Here is a 19,782-nt window from a genome sequence, read left to right as displayed (position 1 = left end):
GCAACCTGAATCATTCAAGAGGTGGCAGCCTTCTTATCTGTTAGATTACTAAGGATAAATAAAATTTTCAAAATAAAACAATGCAAATGCTTCAAGCAATTCTTTTTCCACCTCTCAAATCTTAGGTCAACATTTGCTCAGTAAAGAGTCCATTCTCAAGCAGATAACCTTAAATATTCATTGGAAGAGGGGATGCTGAAGCTGAAGCTCCAATGATTTGGCCACTTGATGTGAAGAGCTGACTCACTGGAAAAGACCTTAATGCAAAAAGAGAAGGGGGCAGCAGAGGATGAAATGGTTAGATAGCACCACCGACTCAATGGACATGAATTTGAGCAAACGCCGGGAGATACTGGAGGACAGAGGAGCCTGGCATATTACAGTCCATGAGGTTTCAGAGTCAGGCATGACTTAGCAGCTGAACAACAACTCAAGCAGGTATCTTTCTGTGTCTCCCAAGTAATCATCAGCAATTCTTGGATTATGAGATTGAGTATACATCGGTGCACCCCAGGGTGAGAGCTGAGATTCACTCCAAGCATATGTCCCAGCTCACTCAGTCACTGAATCGAAAGATCTAAGACACAGGCTGTTTTTTTCTGGGTTATATACCCATAACCACAGGTGGAAAGAAGATGAGGAGAATGAATGCTGGGAAGACAATAAAGGTATCACAGTCCCTGGTTGTAGTGGCTATTTATTCAGGCCTCAGTGGATCTAGTCCATCTTATTTGTTTTTACACATGGGGACTAGCCTCTAAAGTTCAGGGACTTTTTGTCAATATAACTGGTTGTGATATTCTTCATGCTACATTATTCTGCCATTTTGACTTCCTGATGAGACTGCTTTTGTGCATTCAGGAATGCTGTGAGTTTCAGAGAATCATACATTTCTTTCTATCTTCTTTAAATACACTGCATGGGGCTAAGCACACAATAAATATGCAGTAAATAGGTGGCGAATTGGTGCAAATTGCTATCTAGCAGATTATTTTTCTCTTTCAGGAGGCAATGTATCTTTTTAAGCTTATTCTTCCTGTACCAAGCAGAGATATCCAAGATGTGTGATGATTTAGAGTCTGTTCTAACTGCTTGATTTTGAATTTATTATTTGGTTTTGAGCTTTGCTTTCTTGAGAACAAATATTACATTTAGAACATGGTTTCTGTTTTGCCCGCATAATTAAAACTTAAGTGGCAGTCATTTTCATTTGGACTTTGTCAACTCAATTAAGGTATTAATTTGTATAATTTTATGTTTGCAGGCCTGGTGCAGAATGAATTTACAGGTAAGATCAAAAACTCAATGATGTAGAAGTCAAAAGAGTAATAATATTAGGAATTATAGATGCTCAGAAAGGAGAAATGAACTTGTTTTATAAAATAAGTTCCTGAATTGCTAACTTTGAATTTTTTTCTTTTCTTCTTCCTGCCTGCATATACCTGTGTGTAACTGTGGGAACATCCTTAACAGAAAGGAGAAAGCTAGAGACTCTTTGAGCATTCATTTATTCAGTCACATGCAGCCATGCTATAATGTGGCTGTATGGATACATCTTTGACTGAATTGGCTTTCCACATCTGAGTAAACTGAGGAACATTCATACAGTAATAACAATGCTGCCTAGCCTATGTCTCCAGGGTCATTTGCATGTCCCACTCTTTGGACCTGTACACTCCAGCCACACTGAGCATTCAGTCATCCCACGTGCTGTAGACTCTACCTGAAATGTTCTTTTCCTTGTTTTCACATGGCTAACTCCATGACTAAAGCTCTCAACACAAATATCACTTGCTCAGAGGCTTTTCCTGACCTACCAGTCTAAGTCAGGTGTTGTGCTTTAGCATTTTATAATTTTCCTTGTTATGTTTATAATTAAATGCTTTTCTGTGTATCTGTTTGGTTGAGAGCCACCATTTATACTATCACAAGGAAGAAAAAACACCTGTTTTGTCTACAACTGTAAAATCACAGCATAGAACAGTCTTCCTGTAACAGGTGCCCAATCACTATCCATGGTTTAAACAATGTAATGTTCAGTCTTTTAATGAATAGCTACAATAGCCATGTAAGGTTGATGGTGGTATGATTTCTAAAGTGTGTCATTAATATCTTCTTTTCTCATGTATGCCTGCTCTTCCCCCATGAAGAGATGACATTTATTTTCCCTTCCTTGAGTTTGGGCTGGCCTTGAGACTTGATTTGGCCAACAGAACGCAGAGGAAGTGATGTGTGCCAATTTTAGGCCTAACCTTTAAGAAAATGACATCTTCCTTTCCTTCCCCCCTGGAAATTAGGCACATGATGAAAAGACTAGGAAGGACGATTGAATGACGACACATTCCACAGAAGGAGCCAAAGACAGAGGTGGAGACCACATGGAAAAATACTCAGTACCAAACATGTTAGGGAAACTTTACTGGATCTCTCAGCCCAACCCCACTTCTAACTAAATGCAGCCAAGATGACCCCAGTCAATGCCTAGAAGGGCAGAAGAACCTTCCTGTTGAACTCGCTTGTAGTCCTATGGCACAATCATGAGTTCTAAACTGTTGTTCTTTTAAGAACAAAATCTCTATAGAAACCTGAAAACATGATTCTTTAGAAATCTTCAGAATCATTTTCAAATAAAAGAGAAGCGAATTTCAGAGGCATTTACAGAGCCTACTCAAGTACATGTAGATAGCAGGTTAGAACCCAGATACTGTTGCATATATTTTTAATTCTTAGTCCAGAAGTTTTTCTTCAATATCGCCTGTGCTTCACTGACAGTCAGATATATTCTTTGGGATCCTAAACAACTACAGTGTTGGAAATATGTATTATGTATTGTGGCATACATTCCATAATAACAGGGTGATTGAATGATCTGTGAAATGGAGAAATCAATAGACTGGGAGCCAGAAGTCTTGAGTTAGGAACCTAAGGTATCATCTTCAGCTCTGTTAATTCATCTATAAAATAAAGATCATAGAATTCATCTTCATGGTCTGTGATGAGCCTTGAATAAGAGTTTATATTCTACAGCCCTTTGTAAGATTTAAAAAGCTATAAACATATTAGCAAATAATCATCCAGACATTTTAGAATCTGACTCAGAACATTTTGAATTATTTAAAGGTCTACCCATTTTGCAATTACCATTAACCTTCGGGGTATTATGTTTATACTGATTCATTAGAATGAGAATGACCCTGTTTCAGTTATAATTCTTGAGGAAACTTACGCTTTGAGGAGGATATAAATTTGTCTGAATTTTAGTAATGAATAAACAAAATAGTCTGATCTTCAATTAGGCACAGTGCAACTCTAAATTTTGAAAGTTGTCCAATGCCAGGATGGCTCCCCCATTCTCTATACACCATAGGCTCAGGGACAAAATTCATATACAGTTACAAAACACTCATATCTAAAATCAAATGCCAATAACTGATACTGAGGGGCAGGCCATCCTTGAATCAAATAACCAGTAAGATAGATTTTTGCTTACACCTGAGGAAAGAAGACTAGTGTGAATACCAAATAATTTTAAAAAGAGCCAATCCCTCAATACTTGGCTATAAAGAGGAAAGGAAGAGAAGATTAAAAAGAAATATATATATATTTGGTGGATGGGGGAGTGGAGGCTTCCCTGGTGGCTCAGACAGTAAAACATTGCCTGCAAAGCGGGAGACCCAGGTTCAATTCCTGGGTCGGGAAGATCCCCTGGAGAAGGAAATGGCAACCCACTCCAGTATTCTTGCCTGGAAAATCCCATGGATGGAGCCTGGTAGGCTACAGTCCATGGGGTCACAAAGAGTTGGACACAACTAAGCAACTTCACTTCATATATATTTTTACCAATTTCATATTTTGGCCAGGCATCAAAGCATAGAGGTTAATTAGGTGAAAATAATCAGTGTTATATTTTCATTAGTCATTGGCTTCACTTAACTTCGTTTGACTCCTCAAATAATTCTGCACAGCTATCTAATTACCTCCGCTTCCCTTAAAAATATCACACAGAGTGGAAGGCAGTGTTAATCAGTTTTGCTGATAACAAAACCAGAGAATTCAAATATAGTTATAGCTGACCTTGATGCTTTTGCCGCAGACTTGTGAACTAAAAAAATATAATGGCAGCAGCTACAATAGTCTACCTAGCCTTTCAGGATATGAATCTCTGTTGATTTTACACCTTGCAACCATATATCATTTCCGAAACCCAGCTAATCCTACTACTCTTAACTCCTGTCAGCTCAACGAGTTGTTCATCTTCCTCCATAGCATTAAGGGAGAGAAATCTTCTAGAAGGGCAGAAAACAATTTAAGGTTGGTGACACATAAGAGAAGAAAAGCAAATTGACTCTAAGCCACCTAGATTGCAGCCCAGAGATGAAGATGGAGTAGAAATTAAAACAAAACACTTCCAGCCATCATTTATTATATACTTATAAAGTTTCAAAGAAAGATTACAGAAAGGAATGGAATCCTATAAGAAACAGGATTAAACCTAACCCCAAATTTTGCTTATTTGATTCTGTTACAGATTGAAGCATAATTGAATATATATATGTAGCTAATCAAGCCATTCAAATACCTGAAAAGTAAGACCAGTCCAAAGATTTCCAAAGTTTTCTATTCATCAAAAGTACCAAAAGACTCTGTGAAAAATACCAATTTGTGGAATATGCCCTAGGTACTTTGATTTTTAACCAGGTAAACCAGTGGACTAGAAGATCTTGAAATTCCCTTACAAGCCCCAAGGTCTATAAGTTACATTCACTGTATACACAGAATCTGTTTTCCTAGAGAGAAATGAAAATTCTGTAAACTCTAGAGGGAAAAATGAGATGGGAAAATATTCATTGAAGCTTTCTTTCACAAAACAAGGATTCTGACAACCTATATAGTAGGTGCAAACAAATTGAAAAAGAAGTTAGCATGGACTAACTTTCAGATGCTTTTCCTAAAATAATTAACACATTATCTTCTAAATTAAGTGATGGAGGGCAACATCTGGAGATAAGAGCAGGGCATGGGAAATGAGATCATTCTCACTCTATTTGGAGCCCTTTCATTCATCAAGAATCAAGAGCATTCTGAGTCAGCAACAATGAGCCTCTAAGTATAAGGACTAGATTGTGCAATTAAAAAGCTTGGAATGATGTTTGACTTAACTTCTCAATAGGGTAACTATATAAATTATCTAGCCCCAGTCAAGTTATTTTTGAAAATAAATGAGGCTTTATTTATACATTTTATCATATTTATTATACCATGAAAAATAAATCGGGAGTATCTGACTAGGTTCAGTCGGTCTTACTTCTGAATAATAAAGCAGTGCTTATGCTTATGTTTATGCTTATGCTCAGTCAGTTGTCAATAATGCTAAGGTTTTCCTTCAGCATGGGAGATTATTTGTGAAGTCTGAGGGAGAATTTCCTAATTTGGAGGACCAGGAGCCTGGGACAAGGGCTTCCCCAGTGGCTCAGCAGTAAAGAATTGGTCTGCAATGCAGGAGAGGTGGGCTCAATCCCTGGATAGGGACGATCCCCCAGAGAAGGATATGGCAACCTACTGATAGCCTACCAAGAATGGTGTCAGATTTATCTTCCGAAGATTTAACTTCTAGATGTAGCAGAGTTTTATTAAAGTATAAAAAGGGACAGAGAAAGCTTATGACACAGACATCGGAAGGGGGATGGAGAGTGCCACCCTCACTAGTCTTAGCAAGGGAGCTGCATACTTTTTAAACTGGTTATTACAGTAAGTCAAAAGAATGTCTCAAGTTTGTAAAGCTCTTAGTAGACTCACTCCCACAATTTACATTTTAAGATGACAGGAGTAGAACTAACAATAGAAAGATCTTACCAGATTCACTCCAATAATACATATTTTAAGGCAACAGGATTAGTTAGAAGGTTTATCAGGAAGGAGAAACTGTCCTCAAGCAGGATGCGTTGTTGTTACATAATCCTTAGTACAGAGTTTAAGCTGAATTGTTTTGTTGTGTAATCATCAGCTCCTGGCCTAAAGAAAAAAATGTTTTATATGACTAAGACTAAGGAATGTGGGAAACAAATGTCCTTTTCTCTTTCTTGAGAATTCCAGACCCCTATCTCCTCTTCGAGTGCCCCAGACCCCTTTCTCCTCCTCGGGGATCCCAGACTTCTTATCAACTTACCTAGAAATTGACTCTCTCACTACTCTAGTATCCTTGCCTGGGAAATCCTATGGACAGAGGAACCTGGCGGGCTACAGCCCATGGGGTCACAAAAGAGTCAAGAGCCAGACGTGACTGAGCGACTCAACAACACGACAACTAAGCATGGGAAAAGTGCTCAGGTTTTCTAAGGCCATAAAGAATCCATTTTTGCCATTCCCAGCCAACAGACATTAAAGGAAATACTGAGGAAGTACATGCAGCCCCATGATTAAGAAGTTTGTGGACAATTGATCTGGTCTAGCCAATGCTCACTAAGGTAACCAATATATTCTAAAGCCAGAAAATTCCAAACTCTAGGAGTACTATACAGCATCCCCAGAATGTAGTATTGCCCCCAACTCTAGCAGACAAAATTCTAGGAAAAATATCAGAATTACCCAACAGTACACATTGAATACAAGATAAACTTACAGAACTTTAAAGCTGAAAATTTTGTTCTTAGTGTTATAATTTCTAATAAACACAAGGAAAAATAATTATGCAGAGGAGATATTCTTTAGTTAGGATTGTTCATAACCATAGTTCCTCTTTACTTGCTCCAGGATAAATTAATAACTGAATTGGTGACAGGTAATTATATCATCTCCCAGTTCAATTTTCTCTTTGAAAGAGTCAGGAAAAAAAAAAAAAAAAACAAAAACGCAGGAGTGAAAGAATGAAAAAAGAAACTCTCCACATTGAGGAGGGGTGGGGGAGGATATCAGAGGTAGGGATTAGTAATAGCAGTCTAAGAGATCTACCCTAATCCAGGGATACATAAATGAGGGAGAAAGAGGCAATAAGATTACAGAAATAGCTGTACATGATGGGGACCATACCAGAAAAGAGTGTTTCTACGTATCTCTAGCTATTGCCTCTGACACTGTCCTTTTACATTTCCTTTCTCTGTCCCTTGATAATACTATAAACAAATTTCATTGCTGACTGTTCACTCTCAGGGTTAAAAAATTAAAGTCCAGCAAAGTTTAATGTAAAAAAGACAACTCCCATAAAGGTAAACTTTTTTTTTCTACCCCAAATCTATCCCTTTAACTCAGGGTTTGTTGTTGCTATTTAGTCTTAAGTTGTATCCAACTCTTTTGAGACCCCATAGACAGTAGCCTGCCAGACTCCTTCGTCCATGGGATTTCCCAGGACAAAGAATACTGGAGTGGGTTGCCATTTTTCTTTCTCTGGGGGATCTTCTCAACCCAGGGATTGAACCTACATGTCCTGCATTTGTAGGCGGACTCTTTACTATTGAGTGACCTGGGAAGCCCAACTCAGGACTTAGGGAATTTCTCTGGAGAAAAAAACAATCTGCCATGTGCCTTTCCTTCATCTTTTTCTGCTTCTGAATCTTCCAGGTCCAAGTTAGTGGAAGGCGATTTCATAGAAAAAGAGAGGAAAATCCACTTCACTGGTATTAATGTAACGTCAGTGATCTATGTGCTTCAGTGCTCAGTCCTGTCTGGGCTGATTCTGTGTGATCCCATGAACTGTAACTCGCCAGGCTCTTCTGTCAATGGGATTCTTCAGGCCACGATACTCGAATGGGTTGTCATTTCCTCCTCCAGGGGATCTTCCCAACCCAGGGACCGAACCCGCATCTCTTGGGTCTCTTGCATTGGCAGGTGAATTCTTTACCTGTGCCATCTGGAAGCCCTATGGCAGAAGCTAAATACCTGACTTAAGCTATCTTGTGTTATGCATTTGTAGATTTATTTAGAAGCAACACATAGATTTCTGCACTGTATAGTTTCCTGACTTGGGGATAAGTTTTCTGAGTGGCCCCCATCACAGTCCCCATATAAGTGCTGCTCATAATAATATAGCCCATAACCTCATACTATTCAGCCCTTTTCATTTTTACTAGCCATCTTGGGTTGAGTAACTTTCAAGATAACTAAGTAATGGATAACCTCCATGGAAAACTCAAAAGATTCTTTCCTTACCAAATAATCAGCAAGCCTTACGATGCTAATTACTCCTCTCCCAAAACTTTTTTCCTAAACTGCTGTAGCCAGAAGCCATACTTTTATAAGGGAGGGCAAAAACAGTCATTTTGTTTTATAGTTTTCTAAATTCCAAGGATATATGAAAGGTTGTCTCAAGAAGTTGTTGGGATTTTTTTGTTTGTAAGTTCTTTAATCACAGCCTGAGTCAGTTAGTTGCAGTCCTTCAGTGTGTGTGTGGACAAGAGATTCCAGTATTTGATTCTTTCTGAAACTCCCAATTTCTATAGGTAGTCTTTTGGAAGCTTTCCTCACTTGAATTGATTGTAGTTGGAATAATTTTTCTTTCCTTTAACAAAAAGAGGAGGAAGATAAAGCCCAAGGCTTACACCCACTAAGTATTGTTACATCACATTATCTCAGTACTTCTGGCTGGTTTCCAGTCTCTTCATCTTTACAAAAATGGCTGAAGATGGATAATTGAGTAACTGACAAAAAACTATTAATAGATATATCAGTTTTCTATCACTGTGAAACAAATTATCAGAAATTTCATAGCTTAAAACAATATCTATTGTTTATCTCACAATTCCCTACAGGTCAGGTGTCCAGATATGGCTAACAGGTTCTTGGCACAGAATATTACAAGATTACCTTTCAAGTTGCTTATTAAGCTATGTTTTACTCTGAAGGCTCAATTTTAAAAGGATACTTAGGAATATATCTACCTAAAGAAACTAAAGACCTATATATAGAAAACTATAAAACACTGATGAAAGAAATCAAAGAGGACACTAATAGATGGAGAAATATACCATGTTCATGGATTGGAAGAATCAATATAGTGAAAATGAGTATACTACCCAAAGCAATTTACAAATTCAATGCAATCCCTATCAAGCTACCAGCCACATTTTTCACAGAACTAGAACAAATAATTTCAAGATTTGTATGGAAATACAAAAAACCTCGAATAGCCAAAGCAATCTTGAGAAAGAAGAATGGAACTGGAGGAATCAACTTGCCTGACTTCAGGCTCTACTACAAAGCCACAGTCATCAAGACAGTATGGTACTGGCACAAAGACAGACATATAGATCAATGGAACAAAATAGAAAGCCCAGAGATACCTTATCTTTGACAAAGGAGGCAAGAATATACAATGGAGTAAAGACAATCTCTTTAACAAGTGGTGCTGGGAAAACTGGTCAACCACTTGTAAAAGAATGAAACTAGATCACTTTCTAACACCGCACACAAAATAAACTCAAAATGGATTAAAGATCTAAATGTAAGATCAGAAACTATAAAACTCCTAGAGGAGAACATAGGCAAAACACTCAGACATAAATCACAGCAGGATCCTCTATGATCCACCTCCCAGAATTCTGGAAATAAAAGCAAAAATAAACAAATGGGATCTAATTAAAATTAAAAGCTTCTGCACAACAAAGGAAAATATAAGCAAGGTGAAAAGACAGCCTTCGGAATGGGAGAAAATAATAGCAAATGAAGCAACTGACAAACAACTAATCTCAAAAATATACAAGCAACTTCGCAGCTCAACTCCAGAAAAATAAACGACCCAATCAAAATGGGCCAAAGAACTAAATAGACATTTCTCCAAAGAAGACATACGGATGGCTAACAAACACATGAAAAGATGCTCAACATCACTCATTATTAGAGAAATGCAAATCAAAACCACAATGAGGTACCACTTCACACCAGTCAGAATGGCTGCGATCCAAAAATCTGCAAGCAATAAATGCTGCCGAACTACCTTATGACCCAGCAATCCCACTTCTGGGCATACACCGAAAGAGACACATGTACCCCAATGTTCATCGCAGCACTGTTTATAATAGCCAGGACATGGAAACAACCTAGATGTCCATCAGCAGATGAATGGATAAGAAAGCTGTGGTACATATACACAATGGAGTATTACTCAGCCGTTAAAAGAATTCATTTGAATCAGTTCTGATGAGATGGATGAAACTGAGCCGATTATACAGAGTGAAGTAAGCCAGAAAGAAAAACACCAATACAGTATACTAACACATATATATGGAATTTAGGAAGATGGCAATGACGACCCTGTATGCAAGACAGGGAAAGAGACACAGTTGTGTATAACGGACTTTTGGACTCAGGATGATTTGGGAGAATGACATTCTAACATGTATACTATCATGTGAATTGAATTGCCAGTCTATGTCTGACGCAGGATGCAGCATGCTTGGGGCTGGTGCATGGGGATGACCCAGAAAGATGTTATGGGAGGGAGGTGGGAGGGGGTTCATGTTTGGGAATGCATAAGAATTAAAAGGATCAGCTTTCATGCTCATGTAGACAGTTGTCAGAATTCACTTCCTTGTAGTTATAGCTGAGTGCCCCAGCTTCTTACTGGCTACTGATTGGAGCCTGTTACCAAGTGCTACAGGCTACTCAAAGCTCCCTGATGTGTGACCCTTCTCATAGGTAGTTCTCAATATGAATATTTCCCTTGTTACAGCTTAGATAAGAGTGTCTCTCTGCAGTTGGCTAAGATGGAGCCTTAGAAATGGCATTTGACACACTTTTATATAATATATATGGATGACATTCACTCCCTTTGATGTATAACATAATCTAACCAAGGGAGTAACATCCCATCAACTGTTCTATTTTGTCTTCATGAGAAACACATTAGAGATTCCACTCAAACCTGGGGTATGGAATATAAAATAGTGTAACATATTGGGGATCATCTTAGGGTGTGTCCACAAAAATACTTACACCAGTCCTGTAGAGACTTGTCTAAAAACTCCATTTAGAATGTGCTAGTGCTTATCTATCTATTGTAGCTATAATTTAAGGCAAAAGGAATGGTCTCAGACAACTTTCTGTTACAAAAAAAAACAAAGGAATTGAAACTTAAGAGGCTATGAAATGAAAGAAAAATTTGAACAAGGCATTCAAGAGATATGAGAGCTCTTCATTTGAAAAAGATCTATTCCATCTCTCAGCAGTGCATCTAGTAGCAATTTACTTGTGATCTTAAAGAACTTAAAATGAAATACGGCTAATGTAAAACAAGAAAGAATAGAAGATAAGAGAATGCATTGCAATCACAAATAAAAATAACCTAGTTAAAGAAAGACTTTAAGGAAAGGAAAAAAATGCCACAGCAAAATTGTAATATCATTAGCAATAAAGAGGGAATCAACATTGTAGAGAAGTGAAGTTGACAAGAAGCTTATGAATGGGAGTTAAAAGTAAACACAAGTATGCCTAATATGTATATCATTTCCACATAATGAAACAATAATTTCATCCTCAGTGGTGATAAATTAAGAAATATAGATTAAATGTTTTATAAAGAATTAAATATAACCATAAGAAGAATGCAAATTCATCTATGATGCATCATTTTACCAGAGGAAAAGTATTCCTGGTTTACACAATGCATAGGAAGAAAACTGAAACAAGAAAATAGAAAGCAAAACAATGTAGCTGAAATAATAGTAACAAGCCTACTATGATAATAACTTTAATGTGATTACCTTCTTATTTAAAGAAAAACTGATAATAATGATCCATCTACATTGTGCAAAATATTGTCACAGTTAAAACATGGATACAGAAAATGCAATACATTTAATAAGGTTGGCTCATTTCAAGGCTGGGGAAATTAGATGCACTATTTTAAGATAAAAAGTGGCTTTATTTTATTACCTTTATAGATACTTACATATTTTATATATTTATTATTTACTTTTGTTAATACTTATTCAAGACAGAAACTGAGAAAATGCAAATAAATGAAAAAAAGACAATTAAAGTCACTCATAGCCTACGACCCAGAGAGCATCATCACTGACATCACAGAGCCTTTACATCTTCTTCATGTAAGATTCAGAGAAGGGGGATTCCAGAGATCTAATAGTCCCACTCCCCAGCCCAGTTCTCTTAAACAACTTGATGCCACCTTTGACAGGAGTAATATCAAATGATTTACAGATAGACTTAAAAACTCTAATTCTCTTGTTACTACTTCTTCCAGGATTATATCATAGGAAGACGGGGTTAGAGAAAATAATAGTCTTTATAATCTGGCTGTTTATAATTTCTTACATGGCAAACATCCATTTTTCATGAGACAAACATCTTTTATGAGCACGTTTTTACTAGGAAATTACTTTCTGATGCCACCTTCTACGCTGCTAATTCCTTGAAGAAGCATTGCAGTTTGGGGCTAAACCATTACAAGCTTCCTCTGTACATCCTGACTATATTCATACCACCACCCACAGGCTCCTACTATAAATCTCTACCCATACAGGCAAACCACTGCATCAGTTAGGCAGACAAGTGCTCTGTAGGAGTTGCTTCGGCATTGGTAACAAATGCCTCTTTGCCTGGCAAATGGCAGAAGTGATGCTTGCCCAACACTATCTGCCCTTTCCTTGGCTTGCCATCCCAGACAGCTCCAGCATGCTTCCCTCCTTCAGTATTCTCTGTGGGAAAAGTGGGCCCCAGGATCTGGGTTCAGCTCTACACTCACCACTGTTGGGACACATGTAAGTTTTTCCCAAGTTTCTTTCACCGTGGTTCCCCGAGTCTCCTGTACATGCTTGGAGGAGCAGCGCATGCACACATGCTAAATTGCGTCAGTCGTGTCTGTCTCTTTGCAGCTCTTTGCCTTGGACTGTAGCTTGCCAGGCTCCTCCATCCATGAGATTTTCCTGGCAAGAGTACCTGAGTGGGTTACTATTTCTTTCTCCAAGGGATCTTCCTCACCTAAGGATCGAACCCATATCTCCTGCATTTCCTGCATTGTAGGAGATTCCTTACCACTGAACCACTGGAAAAGCCCTTGGACTAGGGGACAAGAAGGGAAACCAAATATATCTATACTTGTACAGACTCCTTTCAAAAAATGAAAGTCTGTAATCTAATGTTTTCCATAGGCTAGAATTTTATTATTGTGGCAGAGCAAAGCAGAACCAGTTCTGATATTTTTTTTATATAAGTACTGCATGGATATATCTAGCACTTACTTTTAAAAATATAAATTGCTCAGCTCACAAAGCTAATCCTGAGCTTTGTTGCTTTAACTAAAATCTTGAATGAAGAGAAGGTCCCTTTTTAACATCCCATTATAAAATAAGGGCATTTGTTAAGTGTTCATGTTATAAACACTGCACATCTAAAACCTCACTGTAAGCTCACAACAACTTTAAGAGTCAGGCATTATTGTTATGTCAACTTTATTGGTTTAGGTGGGGTAAGGCAAGAAACATATTCTGATAAGGAAATTTGCCTGTAATAGGTTCCCTGGAGCACTCTCCTAAGAACAATATCTTTGAGTCAGTGAGGTTAGCAGGACAGGTTAGGAGAAAAGTTGAACTTTCAGGCATTTACAACAGAAGCCTCACTAATTCCAGGGGGAGCTCCAGAGTGAGGCTACTCTTTAGATATTTCTTGAATTAAATCAAAGTGAGCTGGACTTTGTATCTGCACAGTGACCACTCACAAGGGCAGTGAGTTCCCTATGATTGAGGGCAGTTCCTACAAAGGGACTCAACTTGAAGGAGGAAACAGACAGAACAGGCTCTACCTTGAAAGCAGGACTCCTTCTTGGGCCGGACTGTGGACTTTGGGCTATATGCCCAGTATGTATGGAAACAACATACCAACTGGGAAACCAGGCCCCCTTAAAGGAGAGCCCCAGGGCTTGTACCTATTCTCTCTGCTGCCTAAAAGAATACTTTAATTATCTGTGTAACCAAATAGAATCATACATTCTATTATGCTTATTGGGGTATGACCACAGGCATATTGATAATTGTCCACTGTTAACTACCTAGGCTTAAGGCATATGAATCACGGCTTAACTTTGATTATATCTGTCTTTTCCTTTGTTCAGACTAGTTTCAGGGAATTTGGGGAAGGTGGGTTTGGGCATGTACACTTAGGGTATGTAAGGTTGTCACAAAAACTGGTCGGGATCCTTGGCTATGAGGAGACTCTGCCTTGGGCCCATCGGTGTAATAAACTGCACTCCACTATCTGCATTGTCCTGAGTGAATTTGTTTCCCAGAAAGCGTGGCTGCAACAAGCTGTGCATCATTGTCAAATGGGGGAGGAGTGCCTCTGTCCTGCAAGTATGGCCTGGGTGCTGCCTAGGTCCTATATTACATTTACTATAGGCCTGGGTCCTATATTACATTTACTATAGGCCTGGGTCCTATATTACATTTACTAATGCTAAAAATTGAGGTTTAGAGAATTTAATCGTATTCTCCATTTTTACACAGGCAACAGTTTATAGACACAGGGAATCAAAAATTGACTTTATTCTCTTCAGGATGGCACTGGGCCCATCCTAAAATCAAGTATGACAGGACAAGAGGGAGCAAGCCGGAGAACAGATAATACATGTCCTTTACACTAAAAGTAAAGGATATGTAAAAACAAGTCAGAGATAGAACAAAAAATATACCCTAGAAGAAGTGGGAAATTGACTAAGCCATTGACACTGAAAAAAAAAAAAAAAAGCGAGGTGAATATAGATCTCCTGTGTGAAAAAGCACAGTAAGCAAATGGGTTTTTAGATAAAGTTCATCTAACCTTTAAAGACAGGATAATTTCAAGGTTCTTTAAAATCTACCAGAATTTTCTGAAGTTTAAGAGCTCAGTTCATATTCTGAAGTCAGCACACTCATAATATTGAAATATGACAGCAATACAAAAAAAAAAAGAAAAAAACAGAAACTGTAGATCAATTGCGTTTATGAATATGCAAGCAATACATCTGGGCTTCCTGGGTGGCTCAACGGTAAAGAATCCGTCTGCAATGCAGGAGTCACAGGTTCAATCCCTGGATGGGAAGATCCCCTGGAGAGGAAACAACAATCCACTCAAGGATTCTTGACTGGGAAATCCCATCTACACTGGAGCTTGGCAGGCTACAGTCCATGGGGTTGCAAAAGAGTTGGACATGACTTGGCTGAACAATAAAGCAATACATCCAATTATATTTTCAAAAATATTATCTAATAATTCATAACAAAGGAAATACTTTATGGACAAGTAGAGTTTATTTCATAGATTCAAAGAGTAGTCAAAATGTCAGGAAATTTATATATCGTTCATTTCTGAGGTGAATGATTCCAGTATTCTGGCCTAGAGAATTCCATGGACTCTATGGGGTCCATGGGGTTGTAAAGAGTCGGACACAGCTGAGCGACTTTCACTTCCATTTCTGAGACCTGGGACCCTGTGTGTCACCATGACTCAGGTAAGACCAGACCATCTGTGCCTACATAACTAAGCTGTTTGTTCCTAGAAGACTTGGCCCAGGAAATACAAGACTATAAACCAATAAATTATTTCTCTATTTGCCTGAAAAAATTCCCTCAGAAATAATTATGAAAGAAAGGATTTGGTGACTTGGGCAGTTACTTATTACATGACACTTAACTTACCAAACTTACCTTAAAGCCCTTACTTTTCTATGACTATAATCCAAAACTATTATATCTTAAGATATAACTGATGTCAATCATCCTTCCATCCTTACATTAAACCAGACACCAAGTTTTATAATTATCTCACTTCTGACAAATATCTTCTGAAACACTGCTTAATCTTTAATAAGTGGTCTTCTCCCTTACCTCAGTGAGCTTAAATGAATGGTTTTTCTTTATCAAGTTTTCTTGTGACATTTTGGTGAGTTCAACAGTATCAACAAATGTAATAAGTTGAAACAATATACTTAAGTTACAATGTACAATGCTTAACATATTTTGCCATTCTGGGAATACAAACTTGAAATCATGATGATATATCATCTATTAAAACTGATCAACTAAGAGATAGCAACAATACCAAATGCTGTGAGGATGAGGTAAGGATGTAAAATGACTGGATCTTGGTATATTCTTGGCGGGAATAAAAAACAATAAAACTGTTCTAGGAAACTGGGAATTACTTAAAAAACAAAACATACATTTATCATATAACTCAGCAATCATATTCCATGGGCATTTATCGAGGGCAATGAAAAGTTATGTCTATACAAAAACCTGTAACGTTGCAGTTTATTTGTAAAGCTTTATTTGTAAAAGTGTCAAAATGTGGAAATAGTCCAACTGCCCTCAGTAGGGGAATAGTTAAACTGTGGCAAATCTGTACAGTGGAATAAATGGAATAGTACGTAGCAAAGTAAAAAAAAAAAAATTATTGATATATTTTAACTGCCTGGAAGGAACTAAAGAGCATTATGCTGAGTGGGGAAAAAAAAAAAAGCCAATCTGAAAAAAATTATATACTGTGTAATTATATTTACAGGCAGTAAAAGTATAATTGTATTTACCTCAGAAATAAGGCAGGTTTAGTGGCAAATCACCACAATAAGCAAATATTCAAATAAAATGTATCACATGAATTGTTTGGTTTCTGAGTGCATATAAAAGTGATGTTTACACTACTACTGTAAAGCTACTGTGTAATAACAATATGTCTAAGAAAAGCACATAGCTTAATTAAAAATATTTTATTGCTAAAAATTGCTAACCATCCCCTGAGCCATCAGCAAGTCGTAATCTTGCAATAGTGACACAAAGATCACTGGTTACAGATCACCATAACAAATACAATAATAGTGAAGAAGTTTAAAATACTGCTAGAATGATCAAAATGTGATACCGAGACAAATGTCATTAGAAAAAGGCACCAATAAACCAATGTTGGGTTGCCACAAACTTTCAGTTTGTAAAAAAAAAAAAAAAAAAAAAAATGCATCTGCAAATTCTATTAAAGTGAAGTGCAATAAAATGAGATGTGCCTGTATATAGCATATTTAAATGACAAAATTATGGAGACAGTAAACAGAATGGTACTTTCCAAGGTAACAGGAGTGGGATGGGATCAACTGTGGAGGGGTGGCAGAAAAGAGAGCTCTGTGGTGATGAGACAGTTGTATTTGCTAATTGTGGTGGTGACTGTCTGAATTTGAATTTACACATGTGATACAATTAATTAGAAACACATACCCACAAACACCATTTTTAGATACTACAAGTGCATTTGATAAATTTGACAATCATTTCTAAGAAAAACTCTAAGCAAGTAAAATGTAAAGAAAGTAGCTAACTATAATAATTCTGGCCAATGAAAAGCAATAACAAGTTTTACCCCAAATGATAAAACAGACTTTTTCCACTATAATTATTTCCACTATAATAATAATTATATATTATTATATTCCATTCTATTACAATTATTATATTCCACTATAATAATAATCATTATAATTTTTTCCACAAATAACTTTTGGAATTATTTTCCCTGTAAAATAATTTAGTTTGCAAAAATTTAGTAGTAATTGGACTATATGAAATTTTATATTAAAATAGTTTTTATTGTCATGCCACATTTTGATACACCAGCAAATTGACAATCAAAATGATGAATATTGGTTAAAAATAAAACAATTGATAACTTATGAAGAAGCAATAAAAATAATGAAGATGACTTAATTTCTGGTCCACCATGCTCTAAATCAAAATAGTCAAGTCTCAAGCAAAATACAGAATATGAAAATACATTTTTATTAGCGAATTAAAGATTGCCAATTTAGCTTCAGGAATACAATTTCAGCCATCATATTAATATATGTGTTTACATTTTAATAGGATTGCAACTGATTTTAAATTTTATCATTTGCTTTGAGTTTATGGTCATAGGGATGCATGCTGAAGACCTTAATGGAAATACATATTTAAGTGAAATTATTATGAATAATTTGATTTAGCACCATTCCTCATGAGGATTTTCTAAAAGTTCTCTTCTCTATACAAGTTTGATGAATATTATTATTTTTCCAACATATACTCCCAGGAACTATCCATCACAAACTCAGAAAGATTGAAACTTTCTTGTAGGATTATAGCATAATAAATCATCACAGGTCCAATTTTGCATCATAAAACTGTAACAAATATTTAAATGCTAATTTGATAAGCATGCCATAAACACACTACAAAATACTTTTATATTAAATGTTTGCAACCAAGAAATACAATTTGTGACCAATAGATTTACAAAAGAAGGGAGACACATAATCAACATAATTTATAGTAAGAGTGTGAAATGCCATGATTATAAAAGCTCTAACATGGGAAGCAGTGTACTAAATATTTTTTGTAACCATGCCATTAAAATACAAGCTTTCCTAAATTGAGTCCCTTTCTGCTTTTTTTATGAGATTAATAACACTAAGAAGAATTAAGTTACATAGTTTTTATCTTATATCTACATCATAAGAGTAAATTTAAAATAAACATTGTCACTGGTGCTCATGAGAGATTCAAGATCTGTGATAGGTGATGAGATACAAAGGAAGCACCCACCCATTTTTATTTAATTTACATTTTCAATTCCAGAAAAGTTATGTTTCAATACTGAAGCAATTGTCAAATCTAAAGCCACTACTGAGGGACTTGCCTGGTAGTCTAGTGGCTAGGAATCCACCTTCCAATGTAGAGGACCCAGGTTCGACCCCTGGTTGGGGAATGAAGATCCCACAGGCTGAAGATCCCACACCTGAACTAGAGAAAGCCCACAAACCACAACAAAGACCCACACAGCCAAAAAAGAAAAAAGTGTTCTGCCTACGTTACAAAGAAACTAAATCACTATTGGTAATCATCTAAGATGGACTTCCCTGGTAGCTCAGAGGGTAAAGCGTTTGCCAAAAATGCGGAAGACCCAGGTTCAATCCCTGGGTCGGGAAGATCCTCTAGAGAAGGAAATGGCAGCCCACTTCAGTACTCTTGCCTGGAAAATCCCATGGAGGGAGGAGCCTGGTGGGCTACAGTCCATGCGGTCGCAAAGAGTCGGACATGACTGAGCGACGTCACTCACGTCACTCAATCTCTAAGATAGGATGGATATTGAGAAAGTTAAAAAAAAAATTTTTTTAACAGAATTTTGTATCCTGATTTTGATCAATAAACTTAGTTTCTTGAAATCATCAGTTCAGTTCAGTTCAGTCGCTCAGTTTGCGACCCCATGAATTGCAGCATGCCAGGCCTCCCTGTCCATCACTAACCCCCGGAGTTCACTCAGACTCCCTTCCATCAAGTCAGTGATGCCATCCAGCCATCTCATCCTCTGTCGTCCCCTTCTTCTCCTGCCTCCAATCCCTCCCAGCATCAAAGTCTTCTCCAATGAGTCAACTCTTCGCATGAGGTGGCCAAAGTACTGGAGTTTCAGCTTTAGCATCATTCCTTCCAAAGAAATCCCAGGGCTGATCTCCTTCAGAATGGACTGGTTGAATCTCCTTGCAGTCCAAGGGACTCTCAAGAGTCTTCTCCAACACCACAGTTCAAAACCATCAATTCTTCAGCACTCAGCCTTCTTCACAGTCCAACTCTCACATCCATACATAACTACTGGAAAAACCATACCCTTGACTAGACGGACCTTAGTCCGCAAAGTAATGTCTCTGCTTTTGAATATGCTGTCTAAGTTGGTCATTACTTTTCTTCCAAGGAGTAAGCGTCTTTTAATTTCATGGCTGCAGTCACCATCTGCAGTTATTCTGGAGCCCCCCAAAATAAAGTCTGACACTGTTTCCACTGTTTC

The sequence above is a fragment of the Ovis aries genome, chromosome 3 (genome assembly GCF_016772045.2).
Source record: "Ovis aries strain OAR_USU_Benz2616 breed Rambouillet chromosome 3, ARS-UI_Ramb_v3.0, whole genome shotgun sequence".
Lineage (NCBI taxonomy): Eukaryota > Metazoa > Chordata > Mammalia > Artiodactyla > Bovidae > Ovis > Ovis aries.
This window is presented reverse-complemented; position numbering follows the sequence as displayed.